This window comes from Podarcis melisellensis (genome assembly GCF_964234715.1).
Source record: "Podarcis melisellensis genome assembly, chromosome: 2".
Classification (NCBI taxonomy): domain Eukaryota; kingdom Metazoa; phylum Chordata; class Lepidosauria; order Squamata; family Lacertidae; genus Podarcis; species Podarcis melisellensis.
The window spans coordinates 84,652,934-84,672,500 of record NC_138529.1 but is presented as its reverse complement, the minus strand read 5'-3'; the positions used below and the strand labels follow the sequence as shown (position 1 = coordinate 84,672,500).

Here is a 19,567-nt window from a genome sequence, read left to right as displayed (position 1 = left end):
TTAAAGAGGACTTCCCATGTTCTGGCCAAAGGGAGGAAATATTTTATTCTTGTTCCTGCATTTTTCTCTGTTGTTTATTCCCAATATCATTATGTTTTATTATGCTTTTAATATTCTGTTGGGAGCTGAGTGGCTGGGGAAACATAGTCAGATGGGCGGGGTATAAATAATAATAATAATAATAATAATAATAATAATAATAATAATAATAATAATAAATTATTATTATTACTGTTATTATTATTATTATTGAGGTTCCAGGTTAAATCTCCAGCATCACTAGGAAGGGCTTGAAAAGACCCCTGCCAGTCAGTGTAGACAATACTAAGCATTAACAAAAAGAATCACTTTTGTTGTTGTATTGATTGGAAGTCCTCACTTAGTCCCTAGAACACAGGAAGTTGTATTAGACTGAGCCAGACCACTGATCGATCTGCCTCAGTATGGTCTCTGCACTGACTGGCAGCAGCCCTACGGCATTTCAGACAGGAATCTCTCCCAGCTCTACCGGGAGTTGCCAGGGATTGAACCTGTGACCTTTTGCATGCAAAGCAGAGCTCTGCCACTGAACCACAGTCCTTCGCCTACCAGCCTCAAATTCAACACAGCTCAAAAGACCCAGCCAATAATTAAATGCTGAAGTTCTGATCCTAAGTCTGTTCCTTCTCTTTAAGGAATTCATTTACTTTATTTTTGTTTTTACTTCACATGATTTGTATACTGCTTAATTGTTAACATCTTTAAGCAGTTTGCATAAAACAACCTGCTTGCATCTTGGATGTAACAACATCTATTTAATTATTTTAGATGTATGCTCCAAACTATTGCAGGAAGGGGAAACAGAGATTTAACATAATGCATCTATGCTATAAAATGTGCTAAGCTTAAAGTGACAATTTTTATATACCCATAGTCATCCAACAAATATCAGAACTAACAGAAAGGGCGTACATATTTCCTGTAGATATTATAACATTAGGGATTCTGCTCCATATTTTAAACAGAGCAGTTCCAGGCCAGGACTTTCACAAAACTTGGGAGCTCAGGAGCCTAGGTGTGTGGGTGGGGAGCAGCTGCAGTTTTCGCTTGGGCTTTTCTGTGTTAGAGTTTGTTCTCAATTAAACAATTTGATCACCATCCTGCATGTAAAGATTACATCTTACACCTCCAAGAAGCATGGTGAGTTGACAGTACGTACGTCATTAAGCCGCACTTGGTTGATCTTAAAGATCATGTGTCAGAGGGATCCTATTTGTACTTTTAGGCTGACATTTTAATAATCCTCTGTCTTGCGGATGTTTCTTTCCCTTGCCTTCAACACCTGGGGGAAAACCTGTTTGTTCGCTTTGCTCTCTCACTAATGTACAAACGGTTTGCTCATTTAACAACCAAGTGCACCAATTTCCTTCTATCAAATGTTGGAAGATATCAGTCTGTTTCCAATTTGGGTTATTGAATGCTGAATTCTTGCCACCCGGTGCTGAGTTTTTGCATCCTTTCCTCTGAGCTCAGTTATAAAACTTACCCCATGCAGCATTTTATATTTGCTCCTGCTAATTTCCCGTGCTACAGAATGGATGCCCATCTTGACAAGATTCGTATAAATCAGCATTAGTTATTTTGAAATCCACACAGTTGATGCACGCAAAACCAAATTTGTCCCAGAATGAGAACTAACTATATTCTATATTCACACATTAACACTGAAATCTTATGCATGCTTACCAGGGAGTAAGCCCCACTGGACCAAGTAGTACTTCCATCCAAGTAAAGAGGCAAAGGATTGGGGGGGTCAAATTTGCTCCCCAAGAGATGAGTAACCTCTGCTCTGGCATCTGTGAACAAGCTATTAAAATGACTGAAGTCAGCCAAGCAGATGTCCATGTAAGAGTGAATTTAAGTAAATTCATTAAGGTAAGGATCTGCTGCCCAGGGTGATGCTAGTCCCTAACGTTTAGAAGAATTTCCTGTATTTTTGATAATCTTGTGTAGGGCTATTTAAGACGTCAGAATGGAAAAAAGTGAAGCGTAACCTATATTTATCTGAATTTGGATTCATGCATAAAAATCAGGATACACAAATCTGTGTCCACTTTTTAGTTAAATTTTAACTTGTTATTTACTGCTTAATTGCTTCTCAGGATGTGCAAGTAGCCACCCCATGGACCCCATTTTGGGGAAGCCAACATGATGGCTGGATGCTGTTGAAGTGAAAGCCCTACTACCAGCACAAGCCACTTTGGACCGGGACCTTCAGCCATCTTCCGATCCCCAGTTTGGATACTTTCCTTTTATGCTTCTGGGTAACACTGTCATCTCTGACCCAACAGTGTTGGCAGGTTTTTGAATCACAGCATGAACCTGCAAAAATCTGTTTTAGCAGATGTGGTAGTAGGTAAAGGATTTATTCGCACTCATGAACAGAAATGCCCCTCCCTTGCATCCTTCAACACTCTGCAAGAAGTGGGGGAAGGCACCTTTCATATCTGTAGCTGGAGCCAGCTTGGCAACAAGGAGGCGCTCAACTTTCCTGTGAGAAACAAAATATAAATAAACAAAGACACCAGAAATAGCAGCACAAAAGCAAATCTGCCCACCAATGCAGACATTTCCTTACGGGTTTGGAATAATGTCCACAAACGGCAGCTCAGGATAGACTAGAGAGAGATGGGTTGAATTTATCAGGCAGGGCAAGGAGAAACTGCTGGCCCATGCAGAGAGGAGGAGGGAAGGGAGGCGAACCAGATGGGACCTAATAGGTCTTTTCCATCTCTGATTTCTATGATGTACAGCACATAAAGCTAGAAGCAGCAACGGTTGAAATCGATGCTGAGCCAGAACTGAGCAGAGGGTTTTTAATCAATCTCAAAGGCCATTTATTGTGAAGATTCAACAAAGCGACAGAGATTATCGCTACGACACAAGGAGCCAGGACACGGAAAGCAAGAAAAGAGCACAGAGAGGTTCTCTTGGGAAGGTCTGAGTGTGCTGCCTTGGCCCCTTTCTCAGACTTAATTGCAACACCGAGGGAGTGGAAATAAAGATTTTGGGGAGGGCATAATTTCTTCCCAATTCCTGATGGCTAAAGATTTCAGAAAGGGAAGCATTTCTTTCTGTCACAGGAATGGGAAAGTTACAACACAACAGCTTGGTAACCTACACACACATCCACACACCACTTACAAGGTCCTGATTTGTGACTGAAGATCAAAGTAAATTATAGCAATATCATAACATTATGCCAGACTAGTGTCATCCAGCCTGGTGTCATCCATATGTTGCTGGGCTCCAACTCCCATCATCCCTGATCACTGGCCATGTTGATTGGGGTTAGGAATGGATGAATTTGTCATTTATCCAAGTTCAGTCCTCCACATTTCTATATTGTTTTGCAATATTGCTAACCCTTTTAGTGTATGTTTCTCCTAATACACACCTTTTTTTGTATGCAGTGTTGCCTAATATACTCATTTTAGAAGCAATTTTCCTTAATAGAATGTATTTTTCCATGTTATTTTCACCAAAATATGCATTTATACTCCTTTGCACACATTCTTTGGTTGGGAAACTGCATCGCAAAATTCACAGCAGTGTGAACATTAATGAATGGCTGCTTTTCGGTTTACGTGTTTTTATGGAAAGTGAAGGTGTGTAGCTTCACATTAAAATGTGGCACCCCCAGGTGAGTGGGGGTCATGGGACTTGTAGTCCATCAACATTTGGACAATAAATTTGACCACAAGTGTATGAATAAAGGTTTCATTTAAATCTAGGAGAAGTCTCACCCGATTTTCTCAGTGGTAATTGGCTGGACTGAACCTTTTGTTGTGTAACGCTATGGAGAATGAAGAGGCAAAGCTTCTCATGACATGATTACTAGGTACGTCGCAGTTGAGCTTCGGTGGTTTTAGAAGTGTCATAATTACATTGATATGGTATTTCTGAAGAAAATATCGGCAAATGAAAGAGGAAAGGTAAGAGTTTCCAGAGTTGTTAGCAGGTAAGAGACTCTAATGCTGCTCCTAATTGTGCTTCTTCCACACTTGGGAACTCTCAAATCTTCTGTTTCTTTGATATTTCCTTGCTCAAAGTTGAAAGACATTGCTTTCATCCATAAAATACTAAGATATGAAATGCATATTGACACTAGAGCTGTCAAAACAACCTTCCTGCCCCCTCTACATTTGTTCTCCTTCTCTCATAATGCTAGAATATAGGGTCACCAAATAAAATTGAGTGGCAGCAGGTTCAGGACACACGATGCATAATCAGTTTATGGAATCCACTTCCCCAAGATCTGATAGTGATAGCTAGCAAGCTAGATAGTTTCACAAAAGGGCGAAACACATTCTTGAAGCACAGCTCTATCAAAGGGTCTTAGCTTTAGTAACTAAATGAAACTCGGATGGGCAGATCTGCCTATTTTTTACAGTACTTTTGCAAGTTTTTTCATATTCTGTTTGGCTCCATTTTCACATTAATCTGTAAATATTTTTTAAATCCATCTTGAAATATTTAAATAGCATTTAAATGCTGTGTATTTGCTCTTGCTTCAATTGTCTCCTTTGTGCCATACTCGAGAGATACCGTTTCAGTTTCTGTCTGTTTTCAGATTGTTGGCATGTGGTTCTTTGAGGAGTTTGTTTCTTTGTTAAAATGGGTACAGGAATGTATTGATTCATCACTGATATGTTGTATGTCTGTGATTCGACTTGTGCTCTTCAGGTTGGCTCAATGTCTTGTGTTATCTGCTGTTGCTTCCCTCTTGCTTATTGTGTCACCATTGTGCTCTGAAATGTGTGATCTGTGGGAGTTAAATATATGTAGTTGGTTCTGCTATATGGCAGGAACATAAGCATACCCAGTGGTTGCATATCTTGGGTGAAGAGGATTCAGATGATTAAAAAAAGATCTTAAAGGGTTGTTGTGTATAGCCTACATTCTTATAAAAATAGTGGGGTCCTATGGGACCATGAAAACATTTTACAAAAAGAATAACCACCACAGTGTTGACAAGTTGGATACAAGGAACCGTGACCAGAAATAAACTTGGCAAAGGGGAGCATCCCCATGCTCTCCTCTCCTTGCAAGCCCCACCACTGACAGTCCCTTCCATGACCCCAAAGCTTCTCCAGAGCAGCATGGGATAGGGCACAGAAGCTGCAATAAATGCTCCAAAACAGGCAATGGCCCTCCATGCATGGAGGTCTCTACTCTTGGAAGGTACTTCCACCTGATGTTTGCCACTACCAAAGCAAAGCAGAATAAGGGGGCAGTTGCAGGGGGTGGGGCCACTGAGGATCAATGGTAAGGTGTTGGAGAAAATATCTATGTGTTATGTGACTTGCCCTGAATCTGTCAGAGATTCTTTAGCTGTGATTCCTGAACTGCATAGGGTTAGATGAGACGATCCTACTTCTATGATTCTGTGATTCTATACTGTTGAGTCTTGCCCCGTTTTTGATGTCCGCTACTTGTTTATAATTCATTCAAATGAAGATTCTGTTACCCCCTACCCCCAGGAAAGAAAACCCTCATGGATCTACCACACCAATGTCAGCGTCATTTTGTCATGAGGTTTCTGGGACCAGTTCTCATTTCCACAGCTAGAAAACTAGGGAAGCTGCAACAAAAAAGACAGAGAGAGCACTCCCAATTCTGACATCACTTGACAGAACATGTCTACTTGACTGTCTACTTGACCCACTGACAGCTATCTCTCTCCTTGGAAGGGTGCTGGGGCATTGAGTGGGTGGACTGAACAAAACTGAAAATGGCTGACCCTTTCCTTCTGAGATTGAAATCATCTCACGTTTCCTCACACTAATAAGATACCCTAACCTGCTGCCTGCCAGCAGAAATCCTCATTAAGCCACCTTGAGGAAGAACATCTACTGAAAGTTTCTTCATCTCTTCACACTTTCTGAAAGACATCCAATTAAGTATACCTATGCTGTCATGTGCCAATGATTCACCTTAACTCTCAGCACAAGGTACCCACTTCTCCAAATGTGAACCCTGATTCCCACTTGATCAATCAACTCCTCAACGGGAAACCAGTGGTAGCATCACTTGACTCGAAATCTTCACTGACAGCTCTCAGAAACATATGACAGGTTTCTCTCAGCTTTCTAGAAAAAGAATTCAAATGTTAGAAACACTGTAGAGCTATAGTATATTGTCCTAGAGTTTATAGGAAGCTGTAGTAGCCTCCTGTGGAGATAGACTCTTCTGGGGGGGGCAGCAGTCCTTTAAAATCAGGAAGTAATTAAATTAGGGACATCTGGCATGCACCTGGGAGGCCTTGCTGCCAACTATGAGGGGAAAAATAAATTTCTCTCCTGATTTTGATTTAAATGGAGACAAATTGCAATGTTGTAACCTTTAGATATCCTGTATTTTTCAGAGTTGCATAGAATTGAGAAATACATTAGGCATGGCTTTCCCGTCACAGTGCAGGGGTGAAAGAGCCACACCTATTTTAATGTTCCTTTAAGGTAATTATTAAAGATAGAATAGCACCCCTTTCCCATATGATCCTAGCAATCTTACATCTGCATGGAAAAATAACAGAATTCCTTGGGACCTCTGCCTGTATGCTTACAATATGTGCAGGAACAAGAGGAAGTGGGGAAACTATCTAAGGGCTACTATGTTTCCCTTAAATGTGAATCAGGAAAAGGTAAAGATGACATGAAGGCCCTGTCTCCACACAATATGGCACCTCCCAGCCCTAACCTGGATGGTCAGAGCAGCTTACAGAAAGTGTGGCGCAGTGTCAGACTAGGACCTGGGGGACCAGGCTTCAAATCCCCACTTGGCCCTGAGGCTCACTGGGTGACTTTGGACCAGTCATTGCTTCTCAGCCTAACCTACCTCACAAGGTTATTGTGGGGATTAAATGAGGAGGTGGAGGACCATGTAGAGCCCCTTTGGAGAGAGAGAGAAGTGGTATATAAATGCAGTAAATAAATAGAATTATGAATAAATAAAATTATCAGTAAAAACATAAAAAAAATTAAAATAATCAACAATAATTAAAATCAGCAATAAGCCAAAACCTGATGAAAGCATTTGGCAGCTTCTATATGTCTGAATAGGCTTGCCTAAACAAAGATGTTTTGAATCGGCACCAAAAAGAGTTAGGTGGCTGCCTGCCTGCCATCAATAGGCAGGGAATATAGAAGTGCCCCCTCTTTGCTTATGTGATTAAAAGCCTCCTCAAGGACATTATTTTTCAGCTAGGCTTTCAACCTGCTGAGCATAGATGTTTTACCAATCCCTTGATTTGAGTCTCTTTTATCTTCTGTGGCATGTTTCTTCTCTGCATTTTAAAGATGGGTTATTAGGTGGGCAGAGTGTGCCTAAGAGTCACTGTGGTGAAGGAAGAGCTGCTGGTAGAGCCACGGCCACATCCATTGCCCCACCAGTTTGCTGCAGCCAGGGTGGGAGGTGAGCGGGCAGCCATTCCTTCTTCCCTCCTGCCTCTGCACCATCCTAATGCTGGCATATATCTCTGTGCCATTCCAGAGGATGTGTCATGGAAACATGGAGGCCTACCCATAACACTCCTTCAACACACTCAGTTTTACCTGTCACCTGTTGCAGATATTAATATTGTGCAGTTTGGAGCAACTGGAAGCATAAGAACTGACTCCTTTAGGAAATAAAGCATTTTCCAGGCCCATAAAGATATTATTCAAATTTTACTAGCAAACTTTCTTCATAACAGAATGAAAATATCAAATGTACATAAAAATACCTGTACAATGACTTGTGCTGTCCAGCACAGGCTCAGCATCTTAGAAAGTTTGAAAGGTCTCTGTCTCTCTATGCACAGCCTGCATTCCTGCCTTCATTGGCCTTACGAGGTTTACTCTCCCTTCAGGAGAGTTTCACTTGATTGAGATTGGGAGACAAAGACTAAAGGCAAGTCCCTTTCAAAATGGAGATTTGCAACTTTATACCTTCATCACATGATCTAAAGTTACAACACTCACATGTTAACTACCAGAGAACAACAATCAGTTACTTAATCATCAACTGAGAAAGAGCTCAGTGTGCTCTACTTGGCTTTAATACAGCCTCATGGGAAAGCAGCATGTTAAACTTTCTGCAATAAACCTTTAGCAATTTTTCATTTCAGTTTCAATTAAACAGTCATACTTAACATTCCAATCGCTGGAAAATGGATGGAACATGCACTGATGGAACATGCACAGCAGCCAAGCTCTCTGTCCACGTGCTGAGGAAACTGGTTGCATATGAGTTGCCCTGCTAGTAGTCCTCCCTCCCCACCAGTGGAGTGGTAACTTCCATGGCTTCCTGAGGACCTTCCTAAAAACAGCCTCAAGGTAGTGATAGGATTGCTTCTGGGCTTGTTCCTTAGATGCTGTAAGGCATGGGTAGGCAAACTAAGGCCCAGAGGCCGGATCCGGTCCAATCGTCTTCTAAATCCGGCCCATGGACAGTCTGGGAATCACGTGTTTTTACATGAGTAGAATGTGTCCTTTTATTTAAAATTCACCTCTGGGTTATTTGTGGGGCATAGGAATTTGTTCATTCCCCCCCTTCAAAATATAGTCCAGCCCCCCCCCCAAGGTCTGAGGGACAGTGGACTGGCCCCCTCCAGAAAAAGTTTGCTGACCCCTGCTGTAAGGCTCCCTCAACATTTATTTATTTGATGAAATAAACCTTTTCAATAAATAAAATCAACAAACCAGAAGATTTTATTGTGGTTCTTTTGGGCACCAGCCTGTTGCTCAGTGCCTTCCTGGGACAGTGCATCAAAGCACCACTCCACACGCGGCGCTTGTAGCGAAGCCAAAGGTTAGCTGTCAATAGATAAATTGTGAAGGCAATGGAAATTGGTCTTGCCAGGCAGAACGGTGGGCAGAGTAATGCTATTTTCCCCTTCTATTCCCTGTTCCGTTCCAACGTGTGCGTGTTTGCATTTTTCATCACCACTTTCATTTCAAAAACTTTCATGCCTCGGCAATGAAGAATGAATAGTAGAAATAAGCTGCTTGAGAAGTTGAAAAGGGGAGTGGGGTGGGGGAGAATCCAAACAACAGAAATAGTCCCTAATCTTTCTTTAATGTATCTCTTCTTCTTGCTTCCTTCCCCCCCCCCCCCTAGAATGGAAGAGAATGAGGAATAGAGGGCAACGGAAGAACCTTGCTGAATAGCCCAACTATAAAAACACAACCACAGTTACTAAAAGCCCAATCTATTTTCAAATGATTTGCTCTAATGGAATGTTGCTGTACATCTTTTGATGAGACAGGAGTCTATTTAAAAAGACAGGCGCTTTCAAATGTGCTTTTAAACCCCGTCTGTCAATTAGAACAACATCAAGGGTTCAGTGGCTGGGAAAAAAGATGACAGTAATGAAGCGCTGGGAGGGCAACAAGAGAGAAAAGACATAAATCCAGTGGCCAGAGAGAGAGAGAGAGAGGGGGGGGGGAAGAAGGGGAAACAAAACTGAATTTCAGAAAGGAAGGCAGGGAGGAAAATAAAGCGGAAAGGTTTTGCATCACAGGTAAACCGAAGCTTCTCGAATATTTGTTCCCCCTCAAAGAAAAATATTTTATAGTAATTACAAAAGTCTGCTGCTGCCAGCTAAAGTGTGTAGTCCTCTACCCAGAGGCAGAACTTCATTTGAGACCCGTCTTCCTAGAGCTAACGTAGGAGGGTGTTGCAGAGCACCTGAAAAGTAGCTTTCCTTCACGACTGGGTCATCACAAAGCACCCTCTATGCATCTCCTGTCAGGAAATGACCCAGAACTCTTGAACCCCACCGCCTCTTACTTTGGAAATTAAGAAATAGGGCCAATATGAAAGGGCAGAAATCTCAGCATCTTAATGGATACCGACAATTCCCCTTCCAATGGCTTTACTGGAATTGCCAGTGTTTAAATTCAATGAAGGGTGAAAAAACAGTGTTAAGAAAAGCACATTCAACTTTAAAAACAACAACAAAAGTCCCATTTATATGTGTCTTGTCTGCTAACATTTTAGGTATTTGAGAGAGAGAGAGTGGGTGCAGGCCATGATGGGGGGGTGTGATAGAACCTACTAGGGAATCTCCAACATTGTGGGAGTGAACCTCTACTCATGCAATGGGACTTCTCTCTCCCCTTCTCCTCTATTAAGGATCACAGCTTTGCTCTGGAGGGTCCCCTCAATCCTCTGGAGCAGATTTAGAGTTATACAGGGGGAGGAGGAAGGGGGAAGTCTCATTGCATTAGCAGAAATCCCTTCTGCTGAAAGATGGAAACTGTGTTCAACTGATCAAAAACAAGAGAATGCACCCCCTCCCCGAGCATGTTACTTCTTTGGTGAAAAACTAGCAATCTGCTCTGTAAGAAACAGCTACTGTATAATGAATTGGTGGTGGTGGCATGGACAACTTATTTAGATACATGGGCATGCATACATACAAAACTGTTTTCTGGATGAGATTGGCATCTCATGGCCACTGAGTTCAACACACAAAAGTCAAGATGTTATTTTCACTAATATGTGCATTTATTTATTTTTACATTCCCACCTAATACACTGTCAGGATGCTGTCAGCGGCTCCCAGGAAAGTATAAACATAAGGGAAGGTTTCTTATTGTCCCTTTTTATCCAGTCATTACAGAGAGAGGCTATAGAACCCAGCCTCATGGATAATGGTGTTGTCCCAAGTGAATCTCCACCCACCCCCCGTCTCTCCCACTTCCTCATTCATCACTTCTACGGGTGCTGTTATATGCCCTCTGTCTTCTAGCTCTTTGCTATCTTACTTTCAAGGCTCGCTGGGTTCGGGGGAGGGGTCTGGAAGGCTTTCCAATGACACCGTGTCCATCAGCTATCACCTTGCTTCCTCCTCCACTCCTATTATTTCCCAACTTTGCCCTTCATCTGCCTCTGAGCTGTGACCTCCCGCAAACCACTGTTGTAAGTCTATGCTGTCTTCCTCTTCCTCCTCCCTGGAAGGGTCAGGGTGGGGAGGCAATCTCTACCATTCCTCTTCTGTCTAGTCCCTGACATGTACACTTTTCTGTACATATTTTTGGGTTGTAGAACTGCATCGCAAAATTCAGAGAAGTGCAAATATTTCCTGCATATCACGTTGGTATTGTTTCAGGAAGCATAGGTTAGGTACGATTGCAGTAAAATGTGAACCATTTCTCTCATTTCAATAATAATAATAATAATAATAATAATAATAATAATAATAATAATAATAATAATAGATAATAATTGATAATAATTGATAATAAATAATAATAATAATAAATGATAATGATGATAATAATAATAATAATAATAATAATAATAATAATAATAATAATAATTGATAATAATGGAAATGTCTGCCAGTCTTCATCAGGAAGCTGTTCCAATCCTGCCCTAACAATTTAAGTTTGTTGTTATCGGTTATTTTTAGATGCCATTTGTACTTATTTATTTGTTTGTTTCACAACATTTATATGCCACTTGATTGCAATAAAATCTCAAGGTGGTTTACAAAAATAAAAAAATAAAAATTATCTGTAAGAAATCAGTAAAAAAAAAAAATCACAACCCTTTTCACACTGTATCATCTCTTTCCTAAGTGGTTGAAGCTAATTCAAGGCCTCTGCAATGTATTGAAGCCTGCACTTCTCTTGATTAACTAACAACCTAGGTGAGGCAAGATGGGCCCAGATTATTTTTAGGTTTCCCCTTTTTGGGGGGTGGGGCTCAGACACAGAAGCAGAGTCTCTCTGCCCTTGAGTCTGAGCCCCTCCCTGTGGAAAAGGGTGCCTTCCTGGCTGCAGAGATGTCCATCTTGCAGCAACAGGCACCCACAATCCTGAGGTGAGGTTGGCACCCCTGCCCTCCAGTGTTCTTAGAAACCAACCATGTTCACACACATACACAATCAGAGATGTGTGTTGGCAGGGGAGATTTATCATTTTCCAAACTATGGACCTGTATCCAACAGGAAATTGTTTCAAACAACCATGTGTGGGTAGAAGGACATCTCATGTACAATTAAACGTTCCACCCCTCTCCTCTCCCTGCATGGCAAATAGCCTTCCACCAAAAAATTTTTGGGGTTCTCCTAACCCTCCAGAGCAGATTTGGGGGGGGGGGTGGAGGAAAAGGAGGAGAAGTTTAGTCACATGAGCAGACGTTGTTCCTTTCATGATGTGATAACTTCACCTGATTCAACCCAAAGTGTCTTTTAAAAAATAAAATCCAAAAGCTGAGAATACAAATGGAATTACAAAAACTGGATAAGAGATTCATGAGTTCTAGATTCCCATCCCTATACTAAGTAATAACAACAGGACACCCACAAATTACTCTAAGCTTTCCTTGGCTGGGCTCTGATTTAATCTCTCCTTTTAATTAGTTCCCAGAGCTGCACATTATTTATAGGTTGTGTTTCCATGTGCCTTGAAAAGTCTGAAGCTCTAACCTATCTTGCTTAGACAAACTAATCCCCCATTCCTTCCCACTCTGTTGTATTCGCACCACAGACACACAAGAACTGCCTTATCACATGCTGAGTTGTTTATAAAAAGCAGAACATGATTCCTCCAGACTTAATTACAGTCATTTGCCCAGGTTTTGGCATGTCATGATCTCAGCCAGCACTGCGAAGCCTTCTCTGGTGTCTGAGTGCTATAAATATTTGCATTACAGGTGGCTCTTCAACACATCTAATAGAGACATCCTTGTATTGTTGATCACTTTGTTCTTCCAGTAGTAGAAGCAGTAAAACTGTTAAACTGGGAAGGAAAGGGCATTTAACAGAAGAGAAGCCAGTCAGCACAGGGGAAGGGTGGTGTAACTGTGGCTAATGAAAACTGTATGTGTGAAGGGGGACTAAATGTGGGGCAAAAGAAGCAGCAATTCTGACAGAGACCAGGCCACATGGGAGCCACTTCCTCAGGATGCTCTTTGGTTGCTATAGAGGAGTGAGCTTAGAGGGGTATCTGATCTCACGTTGCTGCATTCCTCACCCAATCTAGGATTACACTTCATACACCTGATGAAGTGAAGTGTGGTTCATGAAAGCTTATATAATAATAAATATATTAACAGAATAATTCCAAGCCCTGACTTACCATTGCAAAGTGAGTTTGGATGAGACTGAGGTGTCCCTCCACCCAGCTCTGCCCAGTGGCCACTGGCAAGGGGAGGGGCTGTCTCTGCCCCTTCATGCCCCTGCCCAAAACTGTGGGTGGAAGCTACAATTGATGGTATCCCTGCTGGTGGTTGCTAGCATAATCCCCCAAATGTGCCATTCTGGAGTGACAAAGGGGCAGAGCTGCGCTAGTGAAGGCATGTCTGGATCCTAAGCCAGCCCTGCTGCTGGCAGGTTGAGATGAAGGGCCCAGACCACTGAGCTGGCATAATAGAAATAAAATATATTTTTCTTTCCCCACTCACTTCCACCCTAGCTGGCCTAAGTTTCACTGCTCTGTTAATCCCCACTGCTGCCATGACAAGCTAAGAATTTCATCCTTAGTCTCTGAGGCTCAGTTGTGTTTGCTACCCCAGACCTATACAGCTATGCTTCTGGAAGGTTCCATATGTATCTGTCAATGATCAGCACAGCACTGAGTTGCATCATTAGGCTTCTTCACATACACAGAACAATTGATGATAACACAGTTGCTACTATCTTAGTCAGGGGTCAGGAACCTTTTTCAGCCATGGGCCAGTCCACTGTATCTCAGACCATGTGGTGGGCCAGACTATATCTCTTTGGGGGGGAATGAACAAATTCCTATGCCCCACAAATAACCCAGAGATGCATCTGAACTAAAAGCACACATTCTACTCATGTAAAAACATGTTGATTCCAGGACCGTCTGTGGGCTGGATTTAGAATGTGATTGAGCCACATCCAGCCCCCGGGCCTTAGGTTGCCTACCCCTGATCTAAGTCAACACCGCAAATGATGTGTGGGACACAGGAGCATGGTGGGGAGGGAGGCATGGCCCAGAATTCCCTGGAGCTGACATGCCTTCCTAGATACTGTTATACAGGGCTTTTTTCAGCCAGAACTCACCTCTCAGACAGGTGCCATTGCTATTATAAGAGGAGAAGAAGAGAGGTGTTCATGGTGAGTCCTATGTGCAGGTTCCATGTATGTGTAAATAAAGTTATATATCCTAATGGCACCACAGTCTCCCTTGACCTTCATTTCAAGAAAACCAAACCCTGGGTCACTGGAGGATCTTGGACATTGGGGTGTGCACAAAAATATTTTCAGTTATTTGGAATTTCACAAGCCTTGTTTCCTAAAGGTGCCCATGATTACAATTCATTTTGGGGTGGAGGTTGTCACGTGAATTGGCCAACAGCTCCACAGAGATTCCATTGCCAAGTGACTGCAAAGGTCATTTTGTGTGGTAGGGGAGAAAGAGCTGGACCATGAATGGCTCATAGCAGGATGAATTTCATAGTCTTTTTTCCTCTTCCCTGGGGGACCAAAACATATACATGCCATTTGCTCTGATCAAGGTGCTGGGCCCGAAACCAGGGGATGTAGTTCACACCACACCTTTGTGGCCTGCTGTCTGTGAATGCAACAGAGAGCTTCTTTAATCTCTTTGTGCCCCAGAGACTCTTCTGTAAAATCAGGGTAATAGACTTCCCTACTGTTTTGTGCAGATATACATTTCTTCATGTTTGTGAATCACTCAGATATCCCAGTAATGAGGCCCATAGAAGTGCTCTAGACAGAGCAGATGCATTTATGGAACTGCAGCACAAATCCCCAGTCATCATTACCCAGAAAAAAACCCTGCTGTTCCTTTTCTATTTATGTTTCTTTTCTCTCTCTTCCCACCCACCATCACAGTCCCCCCCCAGTCGACAAACTTACCTCTCTGTGATTCAAACCATAGTCTTTAAAATGTGCATTATATTGACATTTATATAGTACATTTCTTACACTTACTCTCAAAGCTTTTTACAAAGCTATGAATTACATACCTGTCACCCACTGAATTCATTCATGCAAAAGAGAGGCAGTCATTACATGCTTGGCAATAAAACTCATAATGCCACCCACCATTGAGTTTTTATATGTGCACACCAAAGATATAAAGTTACCTCCATGCCCTTGACACCATGAATACATCAGAGGAGGATAAGCACATAGGGAGTTAATGATGGACGGGAGGGACAGGGTCTCTAGCCACTCTGAGGTGTGAATATGAAGCATATATTTATTCATAAGCGGCTATGGGTACAGGTTTAAAACTGTCTGATTAATGGCCAGGTGCCTTTTCCCAAATTGGTGAAGGCTACTGAGCATGATACACTACTTTGCTTTTATATCTCTCCCTTCAATCAACAACTCCAAAGCACTTTGCATGCACTAATTAATCCCCACGTTTATGTACATGAAGATATTCTCTTGCATTGAGACTAGCTCAAAGCTAAACACTGAAATAGGGAAGGCAGGAGGAAGAGGACTGGATGATCAAGAAGTGGAGCCAATCCCAGGCTCTGGCCAGAGTGAAAGGGGTGCAACTTCAACTTCAGAGTAGGTCCGAGAGAGAACTCTCTCTCTCTCTCTCTCTCTCTCTCTCTCTCCCCCATCCCACGGGCAGAAATTAAGGACCATTCCCCCAGCGCCATATCATTGTTTGTGATTACTTCACCTACTCACCCTCAGTTAAAAATGGCCTAACTGCAGAGTCACTGGTTAACAGTTCTGTCAAGTTCTGTTCTCAAGTTATTGTTCTGTTGCAACTTTAGGTGTTGGTAGAGCAGGAATATTGGACAGGATCTATAGTCAAACAGGGAGAAACCCATAATGGCCCAGAAGCACCAACATTCACCCAAGATTGTGAGGGCCCAGCATGTGGCCAGGGGCAGAGGAAGGGGGGTGCGGTAGGTGCGGTCCGCCCTGGATGTCACCACTGGGGGGGTGACAAAATGCTGGGTGGCACTCACCGCGGGGCCTGCAGCGCACCCAAGCCACACGTCTCTCCTAGGAGAGACACAGTGGCTGGAGTGCATGCAGGCTCTGCGCTGCCCAAACGGTCCACCTGCTTTCTCCCCCTCAGCTGTAGGGCAGCTGAGTGGGAGGAGGGAGGCAGACTCCAGAGGCCCCGCGGGGCGCGCCGCCCCTTGGCGCCCAAGCAGCTTCCTCTGCCGCTGCATGTGGTGGCATGTGTGTGTGTGACATAATGCATGCATCATGCATAGCGTGTGTTTGACACAATGCGCCCAGCACGCGACACATGAGCGACACTGCATCATTGGAAGAAGGTCAAGTGTGGAGCCCAGCATGGGGCAGCTTCAATGCCCGGCGGCTCCTCCTCTCTTGTGCTCATGAGAAGCTGGCCACTGAAGTTGCTCCACGCTCAGCTCTGCCCTCACCCTCCTCCACCCCCTCAACATTGAGGGGGACTGGTCCCCTCCCAACAGATATTGAGTGGGCCGAAGACAGCTTGGCCCCGGAGAGTTAGCCTCCCTGGCACAGCCCCAGCTCTATCTCAAAGAGCTGAAGTTGGTCACCACAGACACAGTTTCTATGCAGGGTCCACTGGAATGGTCTATGCTGGGGTGGAACCCTAATACCCAGCAACTTCCAGTGCCCAGCCAATAGGCTGAGCATGAAGTTTCAGCCAAAAGACAGGCTGCCCTCTGCAGAATCCATGCTCTGTGGTAGCACTAACCTTTATTAAGACCATAATCAATAAAGCAGTGGGCATGTTTGACCTAATATCAGTGTCTTGTGGGCTTCTCAGAGGTATCTGGTTGGCCACTGTGAGAACAGGATGGGCCTTTAATCTGATCCAGCAGGGCTCATCTTATGTTTTTATCTACTGCAGCTTGTGCAACAGGGCCTTTCCTTCCTCTAGAGTTCCCTGCAGCCCTTCCACATGCCCCCAAATTCTACGCTATGCAGTTCCTTTTGCGAATCCATGTTGATATCATAGTGTCCAGATTTGGCTCCTCAAAGAAAAGCCTATCGAAACCGTAGAGCAAAATTTGTTGGGAAATTACAAATAATCAAACGATTAATAATTGACCATTTGCAGGCTTGTTTTGCAAGTTTAGTTTGGGTTAGCTATGGTGTTTGATGAAAACAGAACAGTATCAATAATTCACATATCCATCAAACACAGAAATATTAATATAACCTCTAGGAGGAGTTCCAGTTTTTTTAAAAAAAAAAACTTTTGATATTTTCATTTATTTTATTTATTCACAGAGCAAAACCTTCTAGTGAGGACAACAAATAACAGGTAAATAATCATCTCATCACAGTCATATTGGTTTTGCTTTCAAGTGTTCAATAGTTTAAATTGGTGATCAGTGGGTCCAACCATTTCCCTGTGAAACTTTAATGCAAACACTGTATCCTGTGGCCTCAGACCAGTTTATTTGAATGATCACTTTGCCCCTTACATACCTACTCAATTGCTTTGATCTATAGAATTTGCACTTTTACAAATGCCACATTTGTTCCACATCTGTGAAGACTTGATCTCTCAGTGTGGCAGCACCTATGCTTTGGAACGCCCTGCCCTCCCTTTGACAGGCACCATTTTTTTAGATGCCTGCTAAAAAAGAAAAAAAAACTGCTTCATTTCAGCAAGCCTACCCAGACAACAAGTAGCTATGCATACTTGTTTTGGGTTTTTTGTTGTTAATTGATAATAATTATTATTGATAATTATTTTATCTTTTGATTATGCAGTTCACACATTTTGCTAAATAAAATTCAAATAAAGAATACCCATTAACAATGTACCAAACCTTCTGCGAGCTTCAAAACAGATGGGCGTTTTTGTCATTCCCACAAAAGACTGCTGGGTTCTCTTCCGAAAATCATAATCTTGCTGTAACCTTTCTCCAGATGCAGTGCGTTTTAGGGCCAATAATTGAAAGTTATGTTCCAAGTAGTTCTGTGTTTTCCTAAAGGGAACAGAGGTACACTTTAATTCTGTAGACCTATAAAGAGCAACTTCTGTTTTATATGCAACAGCTTTCAAACATGTCAACTAAAAGACAAGAAACAGATGGGTGATGCCACTATAAGGACCCAAGGAAACAAAAGGTGACTGAAGGATGGGAACGAGGGAAAGATGAGGTACCGGAACTGAGTTCCTGCTGGGTGGGGGAAGCCCTGTATATATAACTTTCAAAATTGGGAACGATAATGAGATGATCTCATCATTACAGTGGCATTTTATACGGCTATATTCTTTAATCTCTCAGTAATTTCCATGTTATGTTTCAAGGGATGGGATTCTCCTTGTTCAGCAGGATAGGGCCCTCATTTTTTAGTACCTTCTCCACGCTAATTAGCCGCAGGCAATCTTGAGGCCATCTCACCAAAGGGAATGAGCTATGTGTTTCTGGTGCATTTAACTACCACAGTGGGCACACGTAGAAGGCACTATACCTTTTACATGCAAAGCATGAGTCCTACTAATCAATTACGCCTTTCACTCAGTACATACTTCTAATCCTTCCTCTTCCACCGCATTTTCATAATATCTGATGCTGAGGTTGCCCTGACACAGGAATAAGTCAGTGGTAGGAATGATACATTTGTGGGCCGGCAGTCCCCCCCCCAAAAAAACCCCATTGTCGGTTAGAACAATGTGTCCTTCCCCCGCTTCTCATTCTCTTTGAACCACACTGAGTATGTGTGTTAGGAATTATTTCTTTCTACTTCACTTCCAAATTAACATTTTCATTTCCATCTGTCAAAATGTGGGGCTCTCTGAGATGCAAGATATTGTCTTGTTAGTGTTCCTGTCATAATCATTATATCTCCTCTAATTCTTACCCTTTACAAGCTGCCAATGGTACTGAATGCTGAAAAGCTGATAATAACTGATCCAAGTCTCAAAACAACAGCCACCATTCTAGGGGAAATCTGATTAAATATCAGATACTTCAAAACAGACTTTTTAAGCTCCCAGCGGAAGCAACCAGGTTTGGATCTTATGGTATTTATGTTATTTGCAACACATCAGAAATTTCCTATATATATATTAGGGCCCTCAAAGTAAGAAGTGTCTTATTACTGGTTTTCATATCAATAGGATATGTTTCTCAAGAAACCTTCATCTGAAACCTTCATTGGAAACTAAATTGTACCTTTTTGGTCAGAGGACTGTGGCAGACCTTGGAATCTGTGTGGCACCAAAATTCAGTGCCCCTCTGCCTCTCATGCTCTATTCTAGATCATCATTGTGGTGTCCCCCTGTGGCATCCCCAAGTCGGTACTTGCATTCCAGTACAGGTTGAGTTTGTGGTCCAATGAAAGGAGCAAACGTTTTCAAGTATCATCCATTGCATCTACACAGGAGACGGGTTCTCCTTGTTTTTGAATTTTCAGTTATTGATTTCCCTAGAGAAGAGTTCCACCACTAGCACTTTTAGTAGCTAGAATGGTGCCATTGGTCTTGAAAGAAACACCAGGAAGACAATAAAGTGAAGACCTCCAGCTTGGAACTATTCTACACAACATTTCTATCTAGGCATGGAGGAAATGGCTTATCTTCCAAATGTAGAACCTGTTTTCTATGGAAGATGGTAA

The 19,567-nt window shown here is 42.5% G+C and overlaps 2 long non-coding RNA genes across 2 annotated transcripts in view; one reads left to right on the top strand and one right to left on the bottom strand.

The window, feature by feature from the left end:
* The first annotated feature begins 932 nt into the window (after positions 1-932).
* Positions 933-17,259, top strand: LOC309363672. The gene is made up of 3 exons (XR_014165529.1): positions 933-1,179; positions 3,774-3,880; positions 17,225-17,259. It is a non-coding gene; the product is annotated as an uncharacterized lncRNA (long non-coding RNA).
* Positions 17,197-19,567, bottom strand: part of LOC309363671 — a 17,101-nt gene continuing 14,730 nt past the window's right edge. The window contains exon 6 of the long non-coding RNA XR_014165528.1: positions 17,197-17,931. This is a non-coding gene — a long non-coding RNA (uncharacterized lncRNA). The remainder of the gene's footprint in view (positions 17,932-19,567) is intronic.